A 14,164-nucleotide genomic window follows, 5' to 3' on the forward strand; every position below is an offset into this window, starting at 1 on the left:
TTGCGGGTTTCTCGTTGACATTCCATTCCTTTCCTGCCAATATTGCCATACAAAGCGGCGTTGTGGGTTAAAGCTCCGAGGGACGAGTCTAAAGAGGGGCTCGTCCGGGATTTGAACCCGGGACCTCTCGCACCCTAAGCGAGAATCATACCCCTAGACCAACGAGCCACTGAAAGCGTGTCACCCCCGCCCCCCTGGGAAACATTTTCCCACCACATAGCAGCCAGCTTCCAACAAGCCAAAGCATTCATTAGACGGATGTAAGGGGAATTAGCTCAAATGGTAGAGCGCTCGCTTAGCATGCGAGAGGTAGCGTGATCGATGCCCGCATTCTCCACGTGATTGTGGTTTGTTGTTAATTGCTCTGATGTCACACACCGGAAGCGTGAAGCTTCACATTGGGTCCACACATGAACGTCTCCCATACGGATGTTTTTTCACAAAGCACATGGAGCAGGAGCTTAACACTCCAAGAGCATTTTGTTGCCATTTAAAATTGGAATCATTTTCTTTCAATGTTCATTTGTCTTCGTGTCATTTCTGGTAAGTCTTTTTAATGCATTTCATTGTCAGATTGTACACAAGAGCTGTGTGTTTCCTTTGGCCTGTACACATGAGCTGTGCGTTTTCTTTGTCCTAAACGTCAATGCATTTTTCATTTATTCTATGTTTTCGTACATGTTTAATTTGCTTCCTTGTAATGTCCTTGTGTTTGCTGAAATTTTGCGACTTGTGAGTTGTTGGCCCACCGCCAGGGTGACCAGAAAAAGTGCTCAATGTTGCTTGAATTAACTCATTTTTGTCTAGAGCCTGAGTGCTCTGGTAAAAAGGCTTAAAGGGCAGGGGGATTGTTTTGGGGTAACAAACACTGTTCCCTTGGATACCCAAAAAGTCTTACAGGTCCCACCGAGATTTGAACTCGGATCGCTGGATTCAGAGTCCAGAGTGCTAACCATTACACCATGGAACCACTCTTTGCGTTAGGGCCTGACCCGCCGGGTCACGGAGAAAAGGCCACTCGGACAGGGACCTTAGGTTAAAAAAACTCTCAAAAGGCTGCCCTCAATGCCGAAACCCGGGATCGAACCAGGGACCTTTAGATCTTCAGTCTAACGCTCTCCCAACTGAGCTATTTCGGCCACAAAAATGCTCCCGGCAGGAATTTTCATGACAAATCACAGCAAATATAGCAGTCGGCAAAAGGAGGCGCAGAGAAACCTTGGCCCGTACGGGGATCGAACCCGCGACCTTGGCGTTATTAGCACCACGCTCTAACCAACTGAGCTAACCGGCCACGGAAAGGCACCAGTCTCTGCCAAGACTGACATGAATGTTCCACAGTGTAGCAGCATCAAGAAGCAAAGCTAAACAAGGGCTCGTCCGGGATTTGAACCCGGGACCTCTCGCACCCAAAGCGAGAATCATACCCCTAGACCAACGAGCCAAGCCGTGCTGTCTTTTTGCCGTGCCACCGAGAGACATGTGACCACAACACAGTCACCAGCTTCCTCAAGCAGTTCCTTGGGATGGGCCTGTTTGGTCCTGCTCCTCTGTTTAGCCACAATGAGCCCTAGTGTTGGGCTGGTGTCAAAATAAGCACTTATCGATATAAGTACATGCTTATTGCTTAATATTTGAAATGGTGTGAGAGAACTCGACTGGTCTGCATAAATCTCGAACCTGAACCCAGCTGAACACCTTTGTTATGGATTACAGGCTCTGAGCAAAACACTCATCACCCAAACCCATCAATGATTTGTTCACAGGGTCACAGTCATTTCAGCACAGAAAAAGTCCTTTGCAAAACTGTCGCAACATAGACGGAAACAAAATTATTTGGCATGGTCTGTAAGGCATAGCATTAATATTTGTTTTGATTGGAGAAACTGGAATAGATAAATATGTTCATTTATTTTTAAAGCCAGTTCAGCATCTATGGCTATATTCATGGCGAGAACTGGTTTTTGGCAAAGTCAGAAATGCGGGTTAGGTGAATTGGAGATGTCAAATTGCCCTTCCCTCGGTTTGTGTGTGTGTGTGTGTATAGATCAACGTGTCTGTTGTTTTTGGACTGTTTAAGGAAACCAAATAACACAGTGCCCAGAGTAATTCCATGCTGACTGAAGGAGAACATGTACACCCCAAACAGAAAGGCCTCCTGACCCAGCCAGGGCTTGAACAGGGGACCTTGTTGCTGTGAGGCAGCTGTGCTCTGTTTGGGGTGGCAACTGTTTCGCCCCAAACATCTTTATTAAAAGGGGCATCCCAACACTTAGTGTAGTTTTAACGTCAAGTAACATCTTAGAAGCCATGTCCTTATCGCATTTTCCAAGTGTTGATCTTAGATTTTAGGAGAAAATTCTGATAAATCATCCGGTAACTAAACTGGACACCATGCATCACTAGCCTGGTTGTATATTTAAGTCTCATAGCTCCAGGCACCTCAGGGTACCTACCCAGTGGCCAGGATGATGTGCCTTTCCCGGCCAGGAGGGAGTAGGACAAATAGCCTGGGTCATTTTTCGGGTTGAGTCAATTGTGTTGTTTGAAATCAACTCATCGCTTGTTAAAACAGCAAGCCCTCCGGTAGAAAGCTTAAAGGGTAGGGGGATCGTCTAGGGGTTAACAAACAAAAGACAACCTCGGACACGGTTTCGACCTGACAAGACCAAAGGCGGAGGTGTCGCTGAGAGGTCCCTGACGTCCTTTGCGGGTTTCTCGTTGACATTCCATTCCTTTCCTGCCAATATTGCCATACAAAGCGACGTTGTGGGTTAAAGCTCCGAGGGACGAGTCTAAAGAGGGGCTCGTCCGGGATTTGAACCCGGGACCTCTCGCACCCTAAGCGAGAATCATACCCCTAGACCAACGAGCCACTGAAAGCGTGTCACCCCCGCCCCCCTGGGAAACATTTTCCCACCACATAGCAGCCAGCTTCCAACAAGCCAAAGCATTCATTAGACGGATGTAAGGGGAATTAGCTCAAATGGTAGAGCGCTCGCTTAGCATGCGAGAGGTAGCGTGATCGATGCCCGCATTCTCCACGTGATTGTGGTTTGTTGTTAATTGCTCTGATGTCACACACCGGAAGCGTGAAGCTTCACATTGGGTCCACACATGAACGTCTCCCATACGGATGTTTTTTCACAAAGCACATGGAGCAGGAGCTTAACACTCCAAGAGCATTTTGTTGCCATTTAAAATTGGAATCATTTTCTTTCAATGTTCATTTGTCTTCGTGTCATTTCTGGTAAGTCTTTTTAATGCATTTCATTGTCAGATTGTACACAAGAGCTGTGTGTTTCCTTTGGCCTGTACACATGAGCTGTGCGTTTTCTTTGTCCTAAACGTCAATGCATTTTTCATTTATTCTATGTTTTCGTACATGTTTAATTTGCTTCCTTGTAATGTCCTTGTGTTTGCTGAAATTTTGCGACTTGTGAGTTGTTGGCCCACCGCCAGGGTGACCAGAAAAAGTGCTCAATGTTGCTTGAATTAACTCATTTTTGTCTAGAGCCTGAGTGCTCTGGTAAAAAGGCTTAAAGGGCAGGGGGATTGTTTTGGGGTAACAAACACTGTTCCCTTGGATACCCAAAAAGTCTTACAGGTCCCACCGAGATTTGAACTCGGATCGCTGGATTCAGAGTACAGAGTGCTAACCATTACACCATGGAACCACTCTTTGCGTTAGGGCCTGACCCGCCGGGTCACGGAGAAAAGGCCACTCGGACAGGGACCTTAGGTTAAAAAAACTCTCAAAAGGCTGCCCTCAATGCCGAAACCCGGGATCGAACCAGGGACCTTTAGATCTTCAGTCTAACGCTCTCCCAACTGAGCTATTTCGGCCACAAAAATGCTCCCGGCAGGAATTTTCATGACAAATCACAGCAAATATAGCAGTCGGCAAAAGGAGGCGCAGAGAAACCTTGGCCCGTACGGGGATCGAACCCGCGACCTTGGCGTTATTAGCACCACGCTCTAACCAACTGAGCTAACCGGCCACGGAAAGGCACCAGTCTCTGCCAAGACTGACATGAATGTTCCACAGTGTAGCAGCATCAAGAAGCAAAGCTAAACAAGGGCTCGTCCGGGATTTGAACCCGGGACCTCTCGCACCCAAAGCGAGAATCATACCCCTAGACCAACGAGCCAAGCCGTGCTGTCTTTTTGCCGTGCCACCGAGAGACATGTGACCACAACACAGTCACCAGCTTCCTCAAGCAGTTCCTTGGGATGGGCCTGTTTGGTCCTGCTCCTCTGTTTAGCCACAATGAGCCCTAGTGTTGGGCTGGTGTCAAAATAAGCACTTATCGATATAAGTACATGCTTATTGCTTAATATTTGAAATGGTGTGAGAGAACTCGACTGGTCTGCATAAATCTCGGACCTGAACCCAGCTGAACACCTTTGTTATGGATTACAGGCTCTGAGCAAAACACTCATCACCCAAACCCATCAATGATTTGTTCACAGGGTCACAGTCATTTCAGCACAGAAAAAGTCCTTTGCAAAACTGTCGCAACATAGACGGAAACAAAATTATTTGGCATGGTCTGTAAGGCATAGCATTAATATTTGTTTTGATTGGAGAAACTGGAATAGATAAATATGTTCATTTATTTTTAAAGCCAGTTCAGCATCTATGGCTATATTCATGGCGAGAACTGGTTTTTGGCAAAGTCAGAAATGCGGGTTAGGTGAATTGGAGATGTCAAATTGCCCTTCCCTCGGTTTGTGTGTGTGTGTGTGTGTGTATAGATCAACGTGTCTGTTGTTTTTGGACTGTTTAAGGAAACCAAATAACACAGTGCCCAGAGTAATTCCATGCTGACTGAAGGAGAACATGTACACCCCAAACAGAAAGGCCTCCTGACCCAGCCAGGGCTTGAACAGGGGACCTTGTTGCTGTGAGGCAGCTGTGCTCTGTTTGGGGTGGCAACTGTTTCGCCCCAAACATCTTTATTAAAAGGGGCATCCCAACACTTAGTGTAGTTTTAACGTCAAGTAACATCTTAGAAGCCATGTCCTTATCGCATTTTCCAAGTGTTGATCTTAGATTTTAGGAGAAAATTCTGATAAATCATCCGGTAACTAAACTGGACACCATGCATCACTAGCCTGGTTGTATATTTAAGTCTCATAGCTCCAGGCACCTCAGGGTACCTACCCAGTGGCCAGGATGATGTGCCTTTCCCGGCCAGGAGGGAGTAGGACAAATAGCCTGGGTCATTTTTCGGGTTGAGTCAATTGTGTTGTTTGAAATCAACTCATCGCTTGTTAAAACAGCAAGCCCTCCGGTAGAAAGCTTAAAGGGTAGGGGGATCGTCTAGGGGTTAACAAACAAAAGACAACCTCGGACACGGTTTCGACCTGACAAGACCAAAGGCGGAGGTGTCGCTGAGAGGTCCCTGACGTCCTTTGCGGGTTTCTCGTTGACATTCCATTCCTTTCCTGCCAATATTGCCATACAAAGCGGCGTTGTGGGTTAAAGCTCCGAGGGACGAGTCTAAAGAGGGGCTCGTCCGGGATTTGAACCCGGGACCTCTCGCACCCTAAGCGAGAATCATACCCCTAGACCAACGAGCCACTCAAAGCGTGTCACCCCCGCCCCCCTGGGAAACATTTTCCCACCACATAGCAGCCAGCTTCCAACAAGCCAAAGCATTCATTAGACGGATGTAAGGGGAATTAGCTCAAATGGTAGAGCGCTCGCTTAGCATGCGAGAGGTAGCGTGATCGATGCCCGCATTCTCCACGTGATTGTGGTTTGTTGTTAATTGCTCTGATGTCACACACCGGAAGCGTGAAGCTTCACATTGGGTCCACACATGAACGTCTCCCATACGGATGTTTTTTCACAAAGCAACATGGAGCAGGAGCTTAACACTCCAAGAGCATTTTGTTGCCATTTAAAATTGGAATCATTTTCTTTCAATGTTCATTTGTCTTCGTGTCATTTCTGGTAAGTCTTTTTAATGCATTTCATTGTCAGATTGTACACAAGAGCTGTGTGTTTCCTTTGGCCTGTACACATGAGCTGTGCGTTTTCTTTGTCCTAAACGTCAATGCATTTTTCATTTATTCTATGTTTTCGTACATGTTTTATTTGCTTCCTTGTAATGTCCTTGTGTTTGCTGAAATTTTGCGACTTGTGAGTTGTTGGCCCACCGCCAGGGTGACCAGAAAAAGTGCTCAATGTTGCTTGAATTAACTCATTTTTGTCTAGAGCCTGAGTGCTCTGGTAAAAAGGCTTAAAGGGCAGGGGGATTGTTTTGGGGTAACAAACACTGTTCCCTTGGATACCCAAAAAGTCTTACAGGTCCCACCGAGATTTGAACTCGGATCGCTGGATTCAGAGTCCAGAGTGCTAACCATTACACCATGGAACCACTCTTTGCGTTAGGGCCTGACCCGCCGGGTCACGGAGAAAAGGCCACTCGGACAGGGACCTTAGGTTAAAAAAACTCTCAAAAGGCTGCCCTCAATGCCGAAACCCGGGATCGAACCAGGGACCTTTAGATCTTCAGTCTAACGCTCTCCCAACTGAGCTATTTCGGCCACAAAAATTCTCCCGGCAGGAATTTTCATGACAAATCACAGCAAATATAGCAGTCGGCAAAAGGAGGCGCAGAGAAACCTTGGCCCGTACGGGGATCGAACCCGCGACCTTGGCGTTATTAGCACCACGCTCTAACCAACTGAGCTAACCGGCCACGGAAAGGCACCAGTCTCTGCCAAGACTGACATGAATGTTCCACAGTGTAGCAGCATCAAGAAGCAAAGCTAAACAAGGGCTCGTCCGGGATTTGAACCCGGGACCTCTCGCACCCAAAGCGAGAATCATACCCCTAGACCAACGAGCCAAGCCGTGCTGTCTTTTTGCCGTGCCACCGAGAGACATGTGACCACAACACAGTCACCAGCTTCCTCAAGCAGTTCCTTGGGATGGGCCTGTTTGGTCCTGCTCCTCTGTTTAGCCACAATGAGCCCTAGTGTTGGGCTGGTGTCAAAATAAGCACTTATCGATATAAGTACATGCTTATTGCTTAATATTTGAAATGGTGTGAGAGAACTCGACTGGTCTGCATAAATCTCGAACCTGAACCCAGCTGAACACCTTTGTTATGGATTACAGGCTCTGAGCAAAACACTCATCACCCAAACCCATCAATGATTTGTTCACAGGGTCACAGTCATTTCAGCACAGAAAAAGTCCTTTGCAAAACTGTCGCAACATAGACGGAAACAAAATTATTTGGCATGGTCTGTAAGGCATAGCATTAATATTTGTTTTGATTGGAGAAACTGGAATAGATAAATATGTTCATTTATTTTTAAAGCCAGTTCAGCATCTATGGCTATATTCATGGCGAGAACTGGTTTTTGGCAAAGTCAGAAATGCGGGTTAGGTGAATTGGAGATGTCAAATTGCCCTTCCCTCGGTTTGTGTGTGTGTGTGTGTATAGATCAACGTGTCTGTTGTTTTTGGACTGTTTAAGGAAACCAAATAACACAGTGCCCAGAGTAATTCCATGCTGACTGAAGGAGAACATGTACACCCCAAACAGAAAGGCCTCCTGACCCAGCCAGGGCTTGAACAGGGGACCTTGTTGCTGTGAGGCAGCTGTGCTCTGTTTGGGGTGGCAACTGTTTCGCCCCAAACATCTTTATTAAAAGGGGCATCCCAACACTTAGTGTAGTTTTAACGTCAAGTAACATCTTAGAAGCCATGTCCTTATCGCATTTTCCAAGTGTTGATCTTAGATTTTAGGAGAAAATTCTGATAAATCATCCGGTAACTAAACTGGACACCATGCATCACTAGCCTGGTTGTATATTTAAGTCTCATAGCTCCAGGCACCTCAGGGTACCTACCCAGTGGCCAGGATGATGTGCCTTTCCCGGCCAGGAGGGAGTAGGACAAATAGCCTGGGTCATTTTTCGGGTTGAGTCAATTGTGTTGTTTGAAATCAACTCATCGCTTGTTAAAACAGCAAGCCCTCCGGTAGAAAGCTTAAAGGGTAGGGGGATCGTCTAGGGGTTAACAAACAAAAGACAACCTCGGACACGGTTTCGACCTGACAAGACCAAAGGCGGAGGTGTCGCTGAGAGGTCCCTGACGTCCTTTGCGGGTTTCTCGTTGACATTCCATTCCTTTCCTGCCAATATTGCCATACAAAGCGGCGTTGTGGGTTAAAGCTCCGAGGGACGAGTCTAAAGAGGGGCTCGTCCGGGATTTGAACCCGGGACCTCTCGCACCCTAAGCGAGAATCATACCCCTAGACCAACGAGCCACTGAAAGCGTGTCACCCCCGCCCCCCTGGGAAACATTTTCCCACCACATAGCAGCCAGCTTCCAACAAGCCAAAGCATTCATTAGACGGATGTAAGGGGAATTAGCTCAAATGGTAGAGCGCTCGCTTAGCATGCGAGAGGTAGCGTGATCGATGCCCGATTCTCCACGTGATTGTGGTTTGTTGTTAATTGCTCTGATGTCACACACCGGAAGCGTGAAGCTTCACATTGGGTCCACACATGAACGTCTCCCATACGGATGTTTTTTCACAAAGCAACATGGAGCAGGAGCTTAACACTCCAAGAGCATTTTGTTGCCATTTAAAATTGGAATCATTTTCTTTCAATGTTCATTTGTCTTCGTGTCATTTCTGGTAAGTCTTTTTAATGCATTTCATTGTCAGATTGTACACAAGAGCTGTGTGTTTCCTTTGGCCTGTACACATGAGCTGTGCGTTTTCTTTGTCCTAAACGTCAATGCATTTTTCATTTATTCTATGTTTTCGTACATGTTTAATTTGCTTCCTTGTAATGTCCTTGTGTTTGCTGAAATTTTGCGACTTGTGAGTTGTTGGCCCACCGCCAGTGTGACCAGAAAAAGTGCTCAATGTTGCTTGAATTAACTCATTTTTGTCTAGAGCCTGAGTGCTCTGGTAAAAAGGCTTAAAGGGCAGGGGGATTGTTTTGGGGTAACAAACACTGTTCCCTTGGATACCCAAAAAGTCTTACAAGTCCCACCGAGATTTGAACTCGGATCGCTGGATTCAGAGTCCAGAGTGCTAACCATTACACCATGGAACCACTCTTTGCGTTAGGGCCTGACCCGCCGGGTCACGGAGAAAAGGCCACTCGGACAGGGACCTTAGGTTAAAAAAACTCTCAAAAGGCTGCCCTCAATGCCGAAACCCGGGATCGAACCAGGGACCTTTAGATCTTCAGTCTAACGCTCTCCCAACTGAGCTATTTCGGCCACAAAAATGCTCCCGGCAGGAATTTTCATGACAAATCACAGCAAATATAGCGGTCGGCAAAAGGAGGAGCAGAGAAACCTTGGCCCGTACGGGGATCGAACCCGCGACCTTGGCGTTATTAGCACCACGCTCTAACCAACTGAGCTAACCGGCCACGGAAAGGCACCAGTCTCTGCCAAGACTGACATGAATGTTCCACAGTGTAGCAGCATCAAGAAGCAAAGCTAAACAAGGGCTCGTCCAGGATTTGAACCCGGGACCTCTCGCACCCAAAGCGAGAATCATACCCCTAGACCAACGAGCCAAGCCGTGCTGTCTTTTTGCCGTGCCACCGAGAGACATGTGACCACAACACAGTCACCAGCTTCCTCAAGCAGTTCCTTGGGATGGGCCTGTTTGGTCCTGCTCCTCTGTTTAGCCACAATGAGCCCTAGTGTTGGGCTGGTGTCAAAATAAGCACTTATCGATATAAGTACATGCTTATTGCTTAATATTTGAAATGGTGTGAGAGAACTCGACTGGTCTGCATAAATCTCGGACCTGAACCCAGCTGAACACCTTTGTTATGGATTACAGGCTCTGAGCAAAACACTCATCACCCAAACCCATCAATGATTTGTTCACAGGGTCACAGTCATTTCAGCACAGAAAAAGTCCTTTGCAAAACTGTTGCAACATAGACGGAAACAAAATTATTTGACATGGTCTGTCAGGCATAGCATTAATATTTGTTTTGATTGGAGAAACTGGAATAGATAAATATGTTCATTTATTTTTAAAGCCAGTTCAGCATCTATGGCTATATTCATGGCGAGAACTGGTTTTTGGCAAAGTCAGAAATGCGGGTTAGGTGAATTGGAGATGTCAAATTGCCCTTCCCTCGGTTTGTGTGTGTGTGTATAGATCAACGTGTCTGTTGTTTTTGGACTGTTTAAGGAAACCAAATAACACAGTGCCCAGAGTAATTCCATGCTGACTGAAGGAGAACATATACACCCCAAACAGAAAGGCCTCCTGACCCAGCCAGGGCTTGAACAGGGGACCTTGTTGCTGTGAGGCAGCTGTGCTCTGTTTGGGGTGGCAACTGTTTCGCCCCAAACATCTATATTAAAAGGGGCATCCCAACACTTAGTGTAGTTTTAACGTCAAGTAACATCTTAGAAGCCATGTCCTTATCGCATTTTCCAAGTGTTGATCTTAGATTTTAGGAGAAAATTCTGATAAATCATCCGGTAACTAAACTGGACACCATGCATCACTAGCCTGGTTGTATATTTAAGTCTCATAGCTCCAGGCACCTCAGGGTACCTACCCAGTGGCCAGGATGATGTGCCTTTCCCGGCCAGGAGGGAGTAGGACAAATAGCCTGGGTCATTTTTCGGGTTGAGTCAATTGTGTTGTTTGAAATCAACTCATCGCTTGTTAAAACAGCAAGCCCTCCGGTAGAAAGCTTAAAGGGTAGGGGGATCGTCTAGGGGTTAACAAACAAAAGACAACCTCGGACACGGTTTCGATCTGACAAGACCAAAGGCGGAGGTGTCGCTGAGAGGTCCCTGACGTCCTTTGCGGGTTTCTCGTTGACATTCCATTCCTTTCCTGCCAATATTGCCATACAAAGCGGCGTTGTGGGTTAAAGCTCAGAGGGACGAGTCTAAAGAGGGGCTCGTCCGGGATTTGAACCCGGGACCTCTCGCACCCTAAGCGAGAATCATACCCCTAGACCAACGAGCCACTCAAAGCGTGTCACCCCCGCCCCCCTGGGAAACATTTTCCCACCACATAGCAGCCAGCTTCCAACAAGCCAAAGCATTCATTAGACGGATGTTAGGGGAATTAGCTCAAATGGTAGAGCGCTCGCTTAGCATGCGAGAGGTAGCGGGATCGATGCCCGCATTCTCCACGTGATTGTGGTTTGTTGTTAATTGCTCTGATGTCACACACCGGAAGCGTGAAGCTTCACATTGGGTCCACACATGAACGTCTCCGATACGGATGTTTTTTCACAAAGCAACATGGAGCAGGAGCTTAACACTCCAAGAGCATTTTGTTGCCATTTAAAATTGGAATCATTTTCTTTCAATGTTCATTTGTCTTCGTGTCATTTCTGGTAAGTCTTTTTAATGCATTTCATTGTCAGATTGTACACAAGAGCTGTGTGTTTCCTTTGGCCTGTACACATGAGCTGTGCGTTTTCTTTGTCCTAAACGTCAATGCATTTTTCATTTATTCTATGTTTTCGTACATGTTTAATTTGCTTCCTTGTAATGTCCTTGTGTTTGCTGAAATTTTGCGACTTGTGAGTTGTTGGCCCACCGCCAGGGTGACCAGAAGAAGTGCTCAATGTTGCTTGAATTAACTCATTTTTGTCTAGAGCCTGAGTGCTCTGGTAAAAAGGCTTAAAGGGCAGGGGGATTGTTTTGGGGTAACAAACACTGTTCCCTTGGATACCCAAAAAGTCTTACAGGTCCCACCGAGATTTGAACTCGGATCGCTGGATTCAGAGTCCAGAGTGCTAACCATTACACCAAGGAACCACTCTTTGCGATAGGGCCTGACCCGCCGGGTCACGGAGAAAAGGCCACTCGGACAGGGACCTTAGGTTAAAAAAACTCTCAAAAATGCTCCCGGCAGGAATTTTCATGACAAATCACAGCAAATATAGCGGTCTGCAAAAGGAGGCGCAGAGAAACCTTGGCCCGTACGGGGATCGAACCCGCGACCTTGGCGTTATTAGCACCACGCTCTAACCAACTGAGCTAACCGGCCACGGAAAGGCACCAGTCTCTGCCAAGACTGACATGAATGTTCCACAGTGTAGCAGCATCAAGAAGCAAAGCTAAACAAGGGCTCGTCCGGGATTTGAACCCGGGACCTCTCGCACCCAAAGCGAGAATCATACCCCTAGACCAACGAGCCAAGCCGTGCTGTCTTTTTGCCGTGCCACCGACAGACATGTGACCACAACACAGTCACCAGCTTCCTCAAGCAGTTCCTTGGGATGGGCCTGTTTGGTCCTGCTCCTCTGTTTAGCCACAATGAGCCCTAGTGTTGGGCTGGTGTCAAAATAAGCACTTATCGATATAAGTACATGCTTATTGCTTAATATTTGAAATGGTGTGAGAGAACTCGACTGGTCTGCATAAATCTCGGACCTGAACCCAGCTGAACACCTTTGTTATGGATTACAGGCTCTGAGCAAAACACTCATCACCCAAACCCATCAATGATTTGTTCACAGGGTCACAGTCATTTCAGCACAGAAAAAGTCCTTTGCAAAACTGTTGCAACATAGACGGAAACAAAATTATTTGACATGGTCTGTAAGGCATAGCATTAATATTTGTTTTGATTGGAGAAACTGGAATAGATAAATATGTTCATTTATTTTTAAAGCCAGTTCAGCATCTATGGCTATATTCATGGCGAGAACTGTTTTTTGGCAAAGTCAGAAATGCGGGTTAGGTGAATTGGAGATGTCAAATTGCCCTTCCCTCGGTTTGTGTGTGTGTGTATAGATCAACGTGTCTGTTGTTTTTGGACTGTTTAAGGAAACCAAATAACACAGTGCCCAGAGTAATTCCATGCTGACTGAAGGAGAACATGTACACCCCAAACAGAAAGGCCTCCTGACCCAGCCAGGGCTTGAACAGGGGACCTTGTTGCTGTGAGGCAGCTGTGCTCTGTTTGGGGTGGCAACTGTTTCGCCCCAAACATCTTTATTAAAAGGGGCATCCCAACACTTAGTGTAGTTTTAACGTCAAGTAACATCTTAGAAGCCATGTCCTTATCGCATTTTCCAAGTGTTGATCTTAGATTTTAGGAGAAAATTCTGATAAATCATCCGGTAACTAAACTGGACACCATGCATCACTAGCCTGGTTGTATATTTAAGTCTCATAGCTCCAGGCACCTCAGGGTACCTACCCAGTGGCCAGGATGATGTGCCTTTCCCGGCCAGGAGGGAGTAGGACAAATAGCCTGGGTCATTTTTCGGGTTGAGTCAATTGTGTTGTTTGAAATCAACTCATCGCTTGTTAAAACAGCAAGCCCTCCGGTAGAAAGCTTAAAGGGTAGGGGGATCGTCTAGGGGTTAACAAACAAAAGACAACCTCGGACACGGTTTCGACCTGACAAGACCAAAGGCGGAGGTGTCGCTGAGAGGTCCCTGACGTCCTTTGCGGGTTTCTCGTTGACATTCCATTCCTTTCCTGCCAATATTGCCATACAAAGCGGCGTTGTGGGTTAAAGCTCCGAGGGACGAGTCTAAAGAAGGGCTCGTCCGGGATTTGAACCCGGGACCTCTCGCACCCTAAGCGAGAATCATACCCCTAGACCAACGAGCCACTCAAAGCGTGTCACCCCCGCCCCCCTGGGAAACATTTTCCCACCACATAGCAGCCAGCTTCCAACAAGCCAAAGCATTCATTAGACGGATGTTAGGGGAATTAGCTCAAATGGTAGAGCGCTCGCTTAGCATGCGAGAGGTAGCGCGATCGATGCCCGCATTCTCCACGTGATTGTGGTTTGTTGTTAATTGCTCTGATGTCACACACCGGAAGCGTGAAGCTTCACATTGGGTCCACACATGAACGTCTCCGATACGGATGTTTTTTCACAAAGCAACATGGAGCAGGAGCTTAACACTCCAAGAGCATTTTGTTGCCATTTAAAATTGGAATCATTTTCTTTCAATGTTCATTTGTCTTCGTGTCATTTCTGGTAAGTCTTTTTAATGCATTTCATTGTCAGATTGTACACAAGAGCTGTGTGTTTCCTATGGCCTGTACACATGAGCTGTGTGTTTTCTTTGTCCTAAACGTCAATGCATTTTTCATTTATTCTATGTTTTCGTACATGTTTAATTTGCTTCCTTGTAATGTCCTTGTGTTTGCTGAAAT

The 14,164-nt window shown here is 46.6% G+C and overlaps 26 non-coding genes across 26 annotated transcripts; 1 reads left to right on the forward strand and 25 right to left on the reverse strand.

The window, feature by feature from the left end:
* Window positions 1–96: 96 nt before the first annotated feature.
* On the reverse strand, window positions 97–168 carry trnap-agg (transfer RNA proline (anticodon AGG)). The gene has a single exon. It is a non-coding gene; the product is annotated as a tRNA-Pro (tRNA).
* Window positions 169–898: 730 nt separating this feature from the next.
* On the reverse strand, window positions 899–970 carry trnaq-cug (transfer RNA glutamine (anticodon CUG)). The gene has a single exon. It is a non-coding gene; the product is annotated as a tRNA-Gln (tRNA).
* Window positions 971–1,066: 96 nt separating this feature from the next.
* On the reverse strand, window positions 1,067–1,139 carry trnaf-gaa (transfer RNA phenylalanine (anticodon GAA)). Its single transcript has one exon. It is a non-coding gene; the product is annotated as a tRNA-Phe (tRNA).
* Window positions 1,140–1,220: 81 nt separating this feature from the next.
* Window positions 1,221–1,294, reverse strand: trnai-aau (transfer RNA isoleucine (anticodon AAU)). The gene has a single exon. It is a non-coding gene; the product is annotated as a tRNA-Ile (tRNA).
* Window positions 1,295–1,372: 78 nt separating this feature from the next.
* Window positions 1,373–1,444, reverse strand: trnap-ugg (transfer RNA proline (anticodon UGG)). Its single transcript has one exon. It is a non-coding gene; the product is annotated as a tRNA-Pro (tRNA).
* A 1,359-nt stretch (window positions 1,445–2,803) lies between these two features.
* trnap-agg (transfer RNA proline (anticodon AGG)) lies at window positions 2,804–2,875 on the reverse strand. The gene has a single exon. It is a non-coding gene; the product is annotated as a tRNA-Pro (tRNA).
* Window positions 2,876–3,605: 730 nt separating this feature from the next.
* Window positions 3,606–3,677, reverse strand: trnaq-cug (transfer RNA glutamine (anticodon CUG)). Its single transcript has one exon. It is a non-coding gene; the product is annotated as a tRNA-Gln (tRNA).
* A 96-nt stretch (window positions 3,678–3,773) lies between these two features.
* Window positions 3,774–3,846, reverse strand: trnaf-gaa (transfer RNA phenylalanine (anticodon GAA)). Its single transcript has one exon. It is a non-coding gene; the product is annotated as a tRNA-Phe (tRNA).
* Window positions 3,847–3,927: 81 nt separating this feature from the next.
* On the reverse strand, window positions 3,928–4,001 carry trnai-aau (transfer RNA isoleucine (anticodon AAU)). Its single transcript has one exon. It is a non-coding gene; the product is annotated as a tRNA-Ile (tRNA).
* A 78-nt stretch (window positions 4,002–4,079) lies between these two features.
* On the reverse strand, window positions 4,080–4,151 carry trnap-ugg (transfer RNA proline (anticodon UGG)). The gene has a single exon. It is a non-coding gene; the product is annotated as a tRNA-Pro (tRNA).
* Window positions 4,152–5,514: 1,363 nt separating this feature from the next.
* Window positions 5,515–5,586, reverse strand: trnap-agg (transfer RNA proline (anticodon AGG)). Its single transcript has one exon. It is a non-coding gene; the product is annotated as a tRNA-Pro (tRNA).
* A 731-nt stretch (window positions 5,587–6,317) lies between these two features.
* On the reverse strand, window positions 6,318–6,389 carry trnaq-cug (transfer RNA glutamine (anticodon CUG)). The gene has a single exon. It is a non-coding gene; the product is annotated as a tRNA-Gln (tRNA).
* A 96-nt stretch (window positions 6,390–6,485) lies between these two features.
* trnaf-gaa (transfer RNA phenylalanine (anticodon GAA)) lies at window positions 6,486–6,558 on the reverse strand. The gene has a single exon. It is a non-coding gene; the product is annotated as a tRNA-Phe (tRNA).
* Window positions 6,559–6,639: 81 nt separating this feature from the next.
* On the reverse strand, window positions 6,640–6,713 carry trnai-aau (transfer RNA isoleucine (anticodon AAU)). Its single transcript has one exon. It is a non-coding gene; the product is annotated as a tRNA-Ile (tRNA).
* A 78-nt stretch (window positions 6,714–6,791) lies between these two features.
* On the reverse strand, window positions 6,792–6,863 carry trnap-ugg (transfer RNA proline (anticodon UGG)). The gene has a single exon. It is a non-coding gene; the product is annotated as a tRNA-Pro (tRNA).
* A 1,359-nt stretch (window positions 6,864–8,222) lies between these two features.
* Window positions 8,223–8,294, reverse strand: trnap-agg (transfer RNA proline (anticodon AGG)). The gene has a single exon. It is a non-coding gene; the product is annotated as a tRNA-Pro (tRNA).
* A 730-nt stretch (window positions 8,295–9,024) lies between these two features.
* On the reverse strand, window positions 9,025–9,096 carry trnaq-cug (transfer RNA glutamine (anticodon CUG)). The gene has a single exon. It is a non-coding gene; the product is annotated as a tRNA-Gln (tRNA).
* A 96-nt stretch (window positions 9,097–9,192) lies between these two features.
* Window positions 9,193–9,265, reverse strand: trnaf-gaa (transfer RNA phenylalanine (anticodon GAA)). Its single transcript has one exon. It is a non-coding gene; the product is annotated as a tRNA-Phe (tRNA).
* Window positions 9,266–9,346: 81 nt separating this feature from the next.
* trnai-aau (transfer RNA isoleucine (anticodon AAU)) lies at window positions 9,347–9,420 on the reverse strand. The gene has a single exon. It is a non-coding gene; the product is annotated as a tRNA-Ile (tRNA).
* A 78-nt stretch (window positions 9,421–9,498) lies between these two features.
* Window positions 9,499–9,570, reverse strand: trnap-ugg (transfer RNA proline (anticodon UGG)). The gene has a single exon. It is a non-coding gene; the product is annotated as a tRNA-Pro (tRNA).
* Window positions 9,571–10,925: 1,355 nt separating this feature from the next.
* trnap-agg (transfer RNA proline (anticodon AGG)) lies at window positions 10,926–10,997 on the reverse strand. The gene has a single exon. It is a non-coding gene; the product is annotated as a tRNA-Pro (tRNA).
* Window positions 10,998–11,093: 96 nt separating this feature from the next.
* On the forward strand, window positions 11,094–11,166 carry trnaa-agc (transfer RNA alanine (anticodon AGC)). Its single transcript has one exon. It is a non-coding gene; the product is annotated as a tRNA-Ala (tRNA).
* Window positions 11,167–11,728: 562 nt separating this feature from the next.
* Window positions 11,729–11,800, reverse strand: trnaq-cug (transfer RNA glutamine (anticodon CUG)). Its single transcript has one exon. It is a non-coding gene; the product is annotated as a tRNA-Gln (tRNA).
* A 158-nt stretch (window positions 11,801–11,958) lies between these two features.
* Window positions 11,959–12,032, reverse strand: trnai-aau (transfer RNA isoleucine (anticodon AAU)). The gene has a single exon. It is a non-coding gene; the product is annotated as a tRNA-Ile (tRNA).
* Window positions 12,033–12,110: 78 nt separating this feature from the next.
* On the reverse strand, window positions 12,111–12,182 carry trnap-ugg (transfer RNA proline (anticodon UGG)). Its single transcript has one exon. It is a non-coding gene; the product is annotated as a tRNA-Pro (tRNA).
* A 1,355-nt stretch (window positions 12,183–13,537) lies between these two features.
* trnap-agg (transfer RNA proline (anticodon AGG)) lies at window positions 13,538–13,609 on the reverse strand. The gene has a single exon. It is a non-coding gene; the product is annotated as a tRNA-Pro (tRNA).
* Window positions 13,610–14,164: the final 555 nt, after the last annotated feature.

The sequence above is a fragment of the Misgurnus anguillicaudatus genome, chromosome 20 (assembly GCF_027580225.2).
Source record: "Misgurnus anguillicaudatus chromosome 20, ASM2758022v2, whole genome shotgun sequence".
Taxonomy (NCBI): domain Eukaryota; kingdom Metazoa; phylum Chordata; class Actinopteri; order Cypriniformes; family Cobitidae; genus Misgurnus; species Misgurnus anguillicaudatus.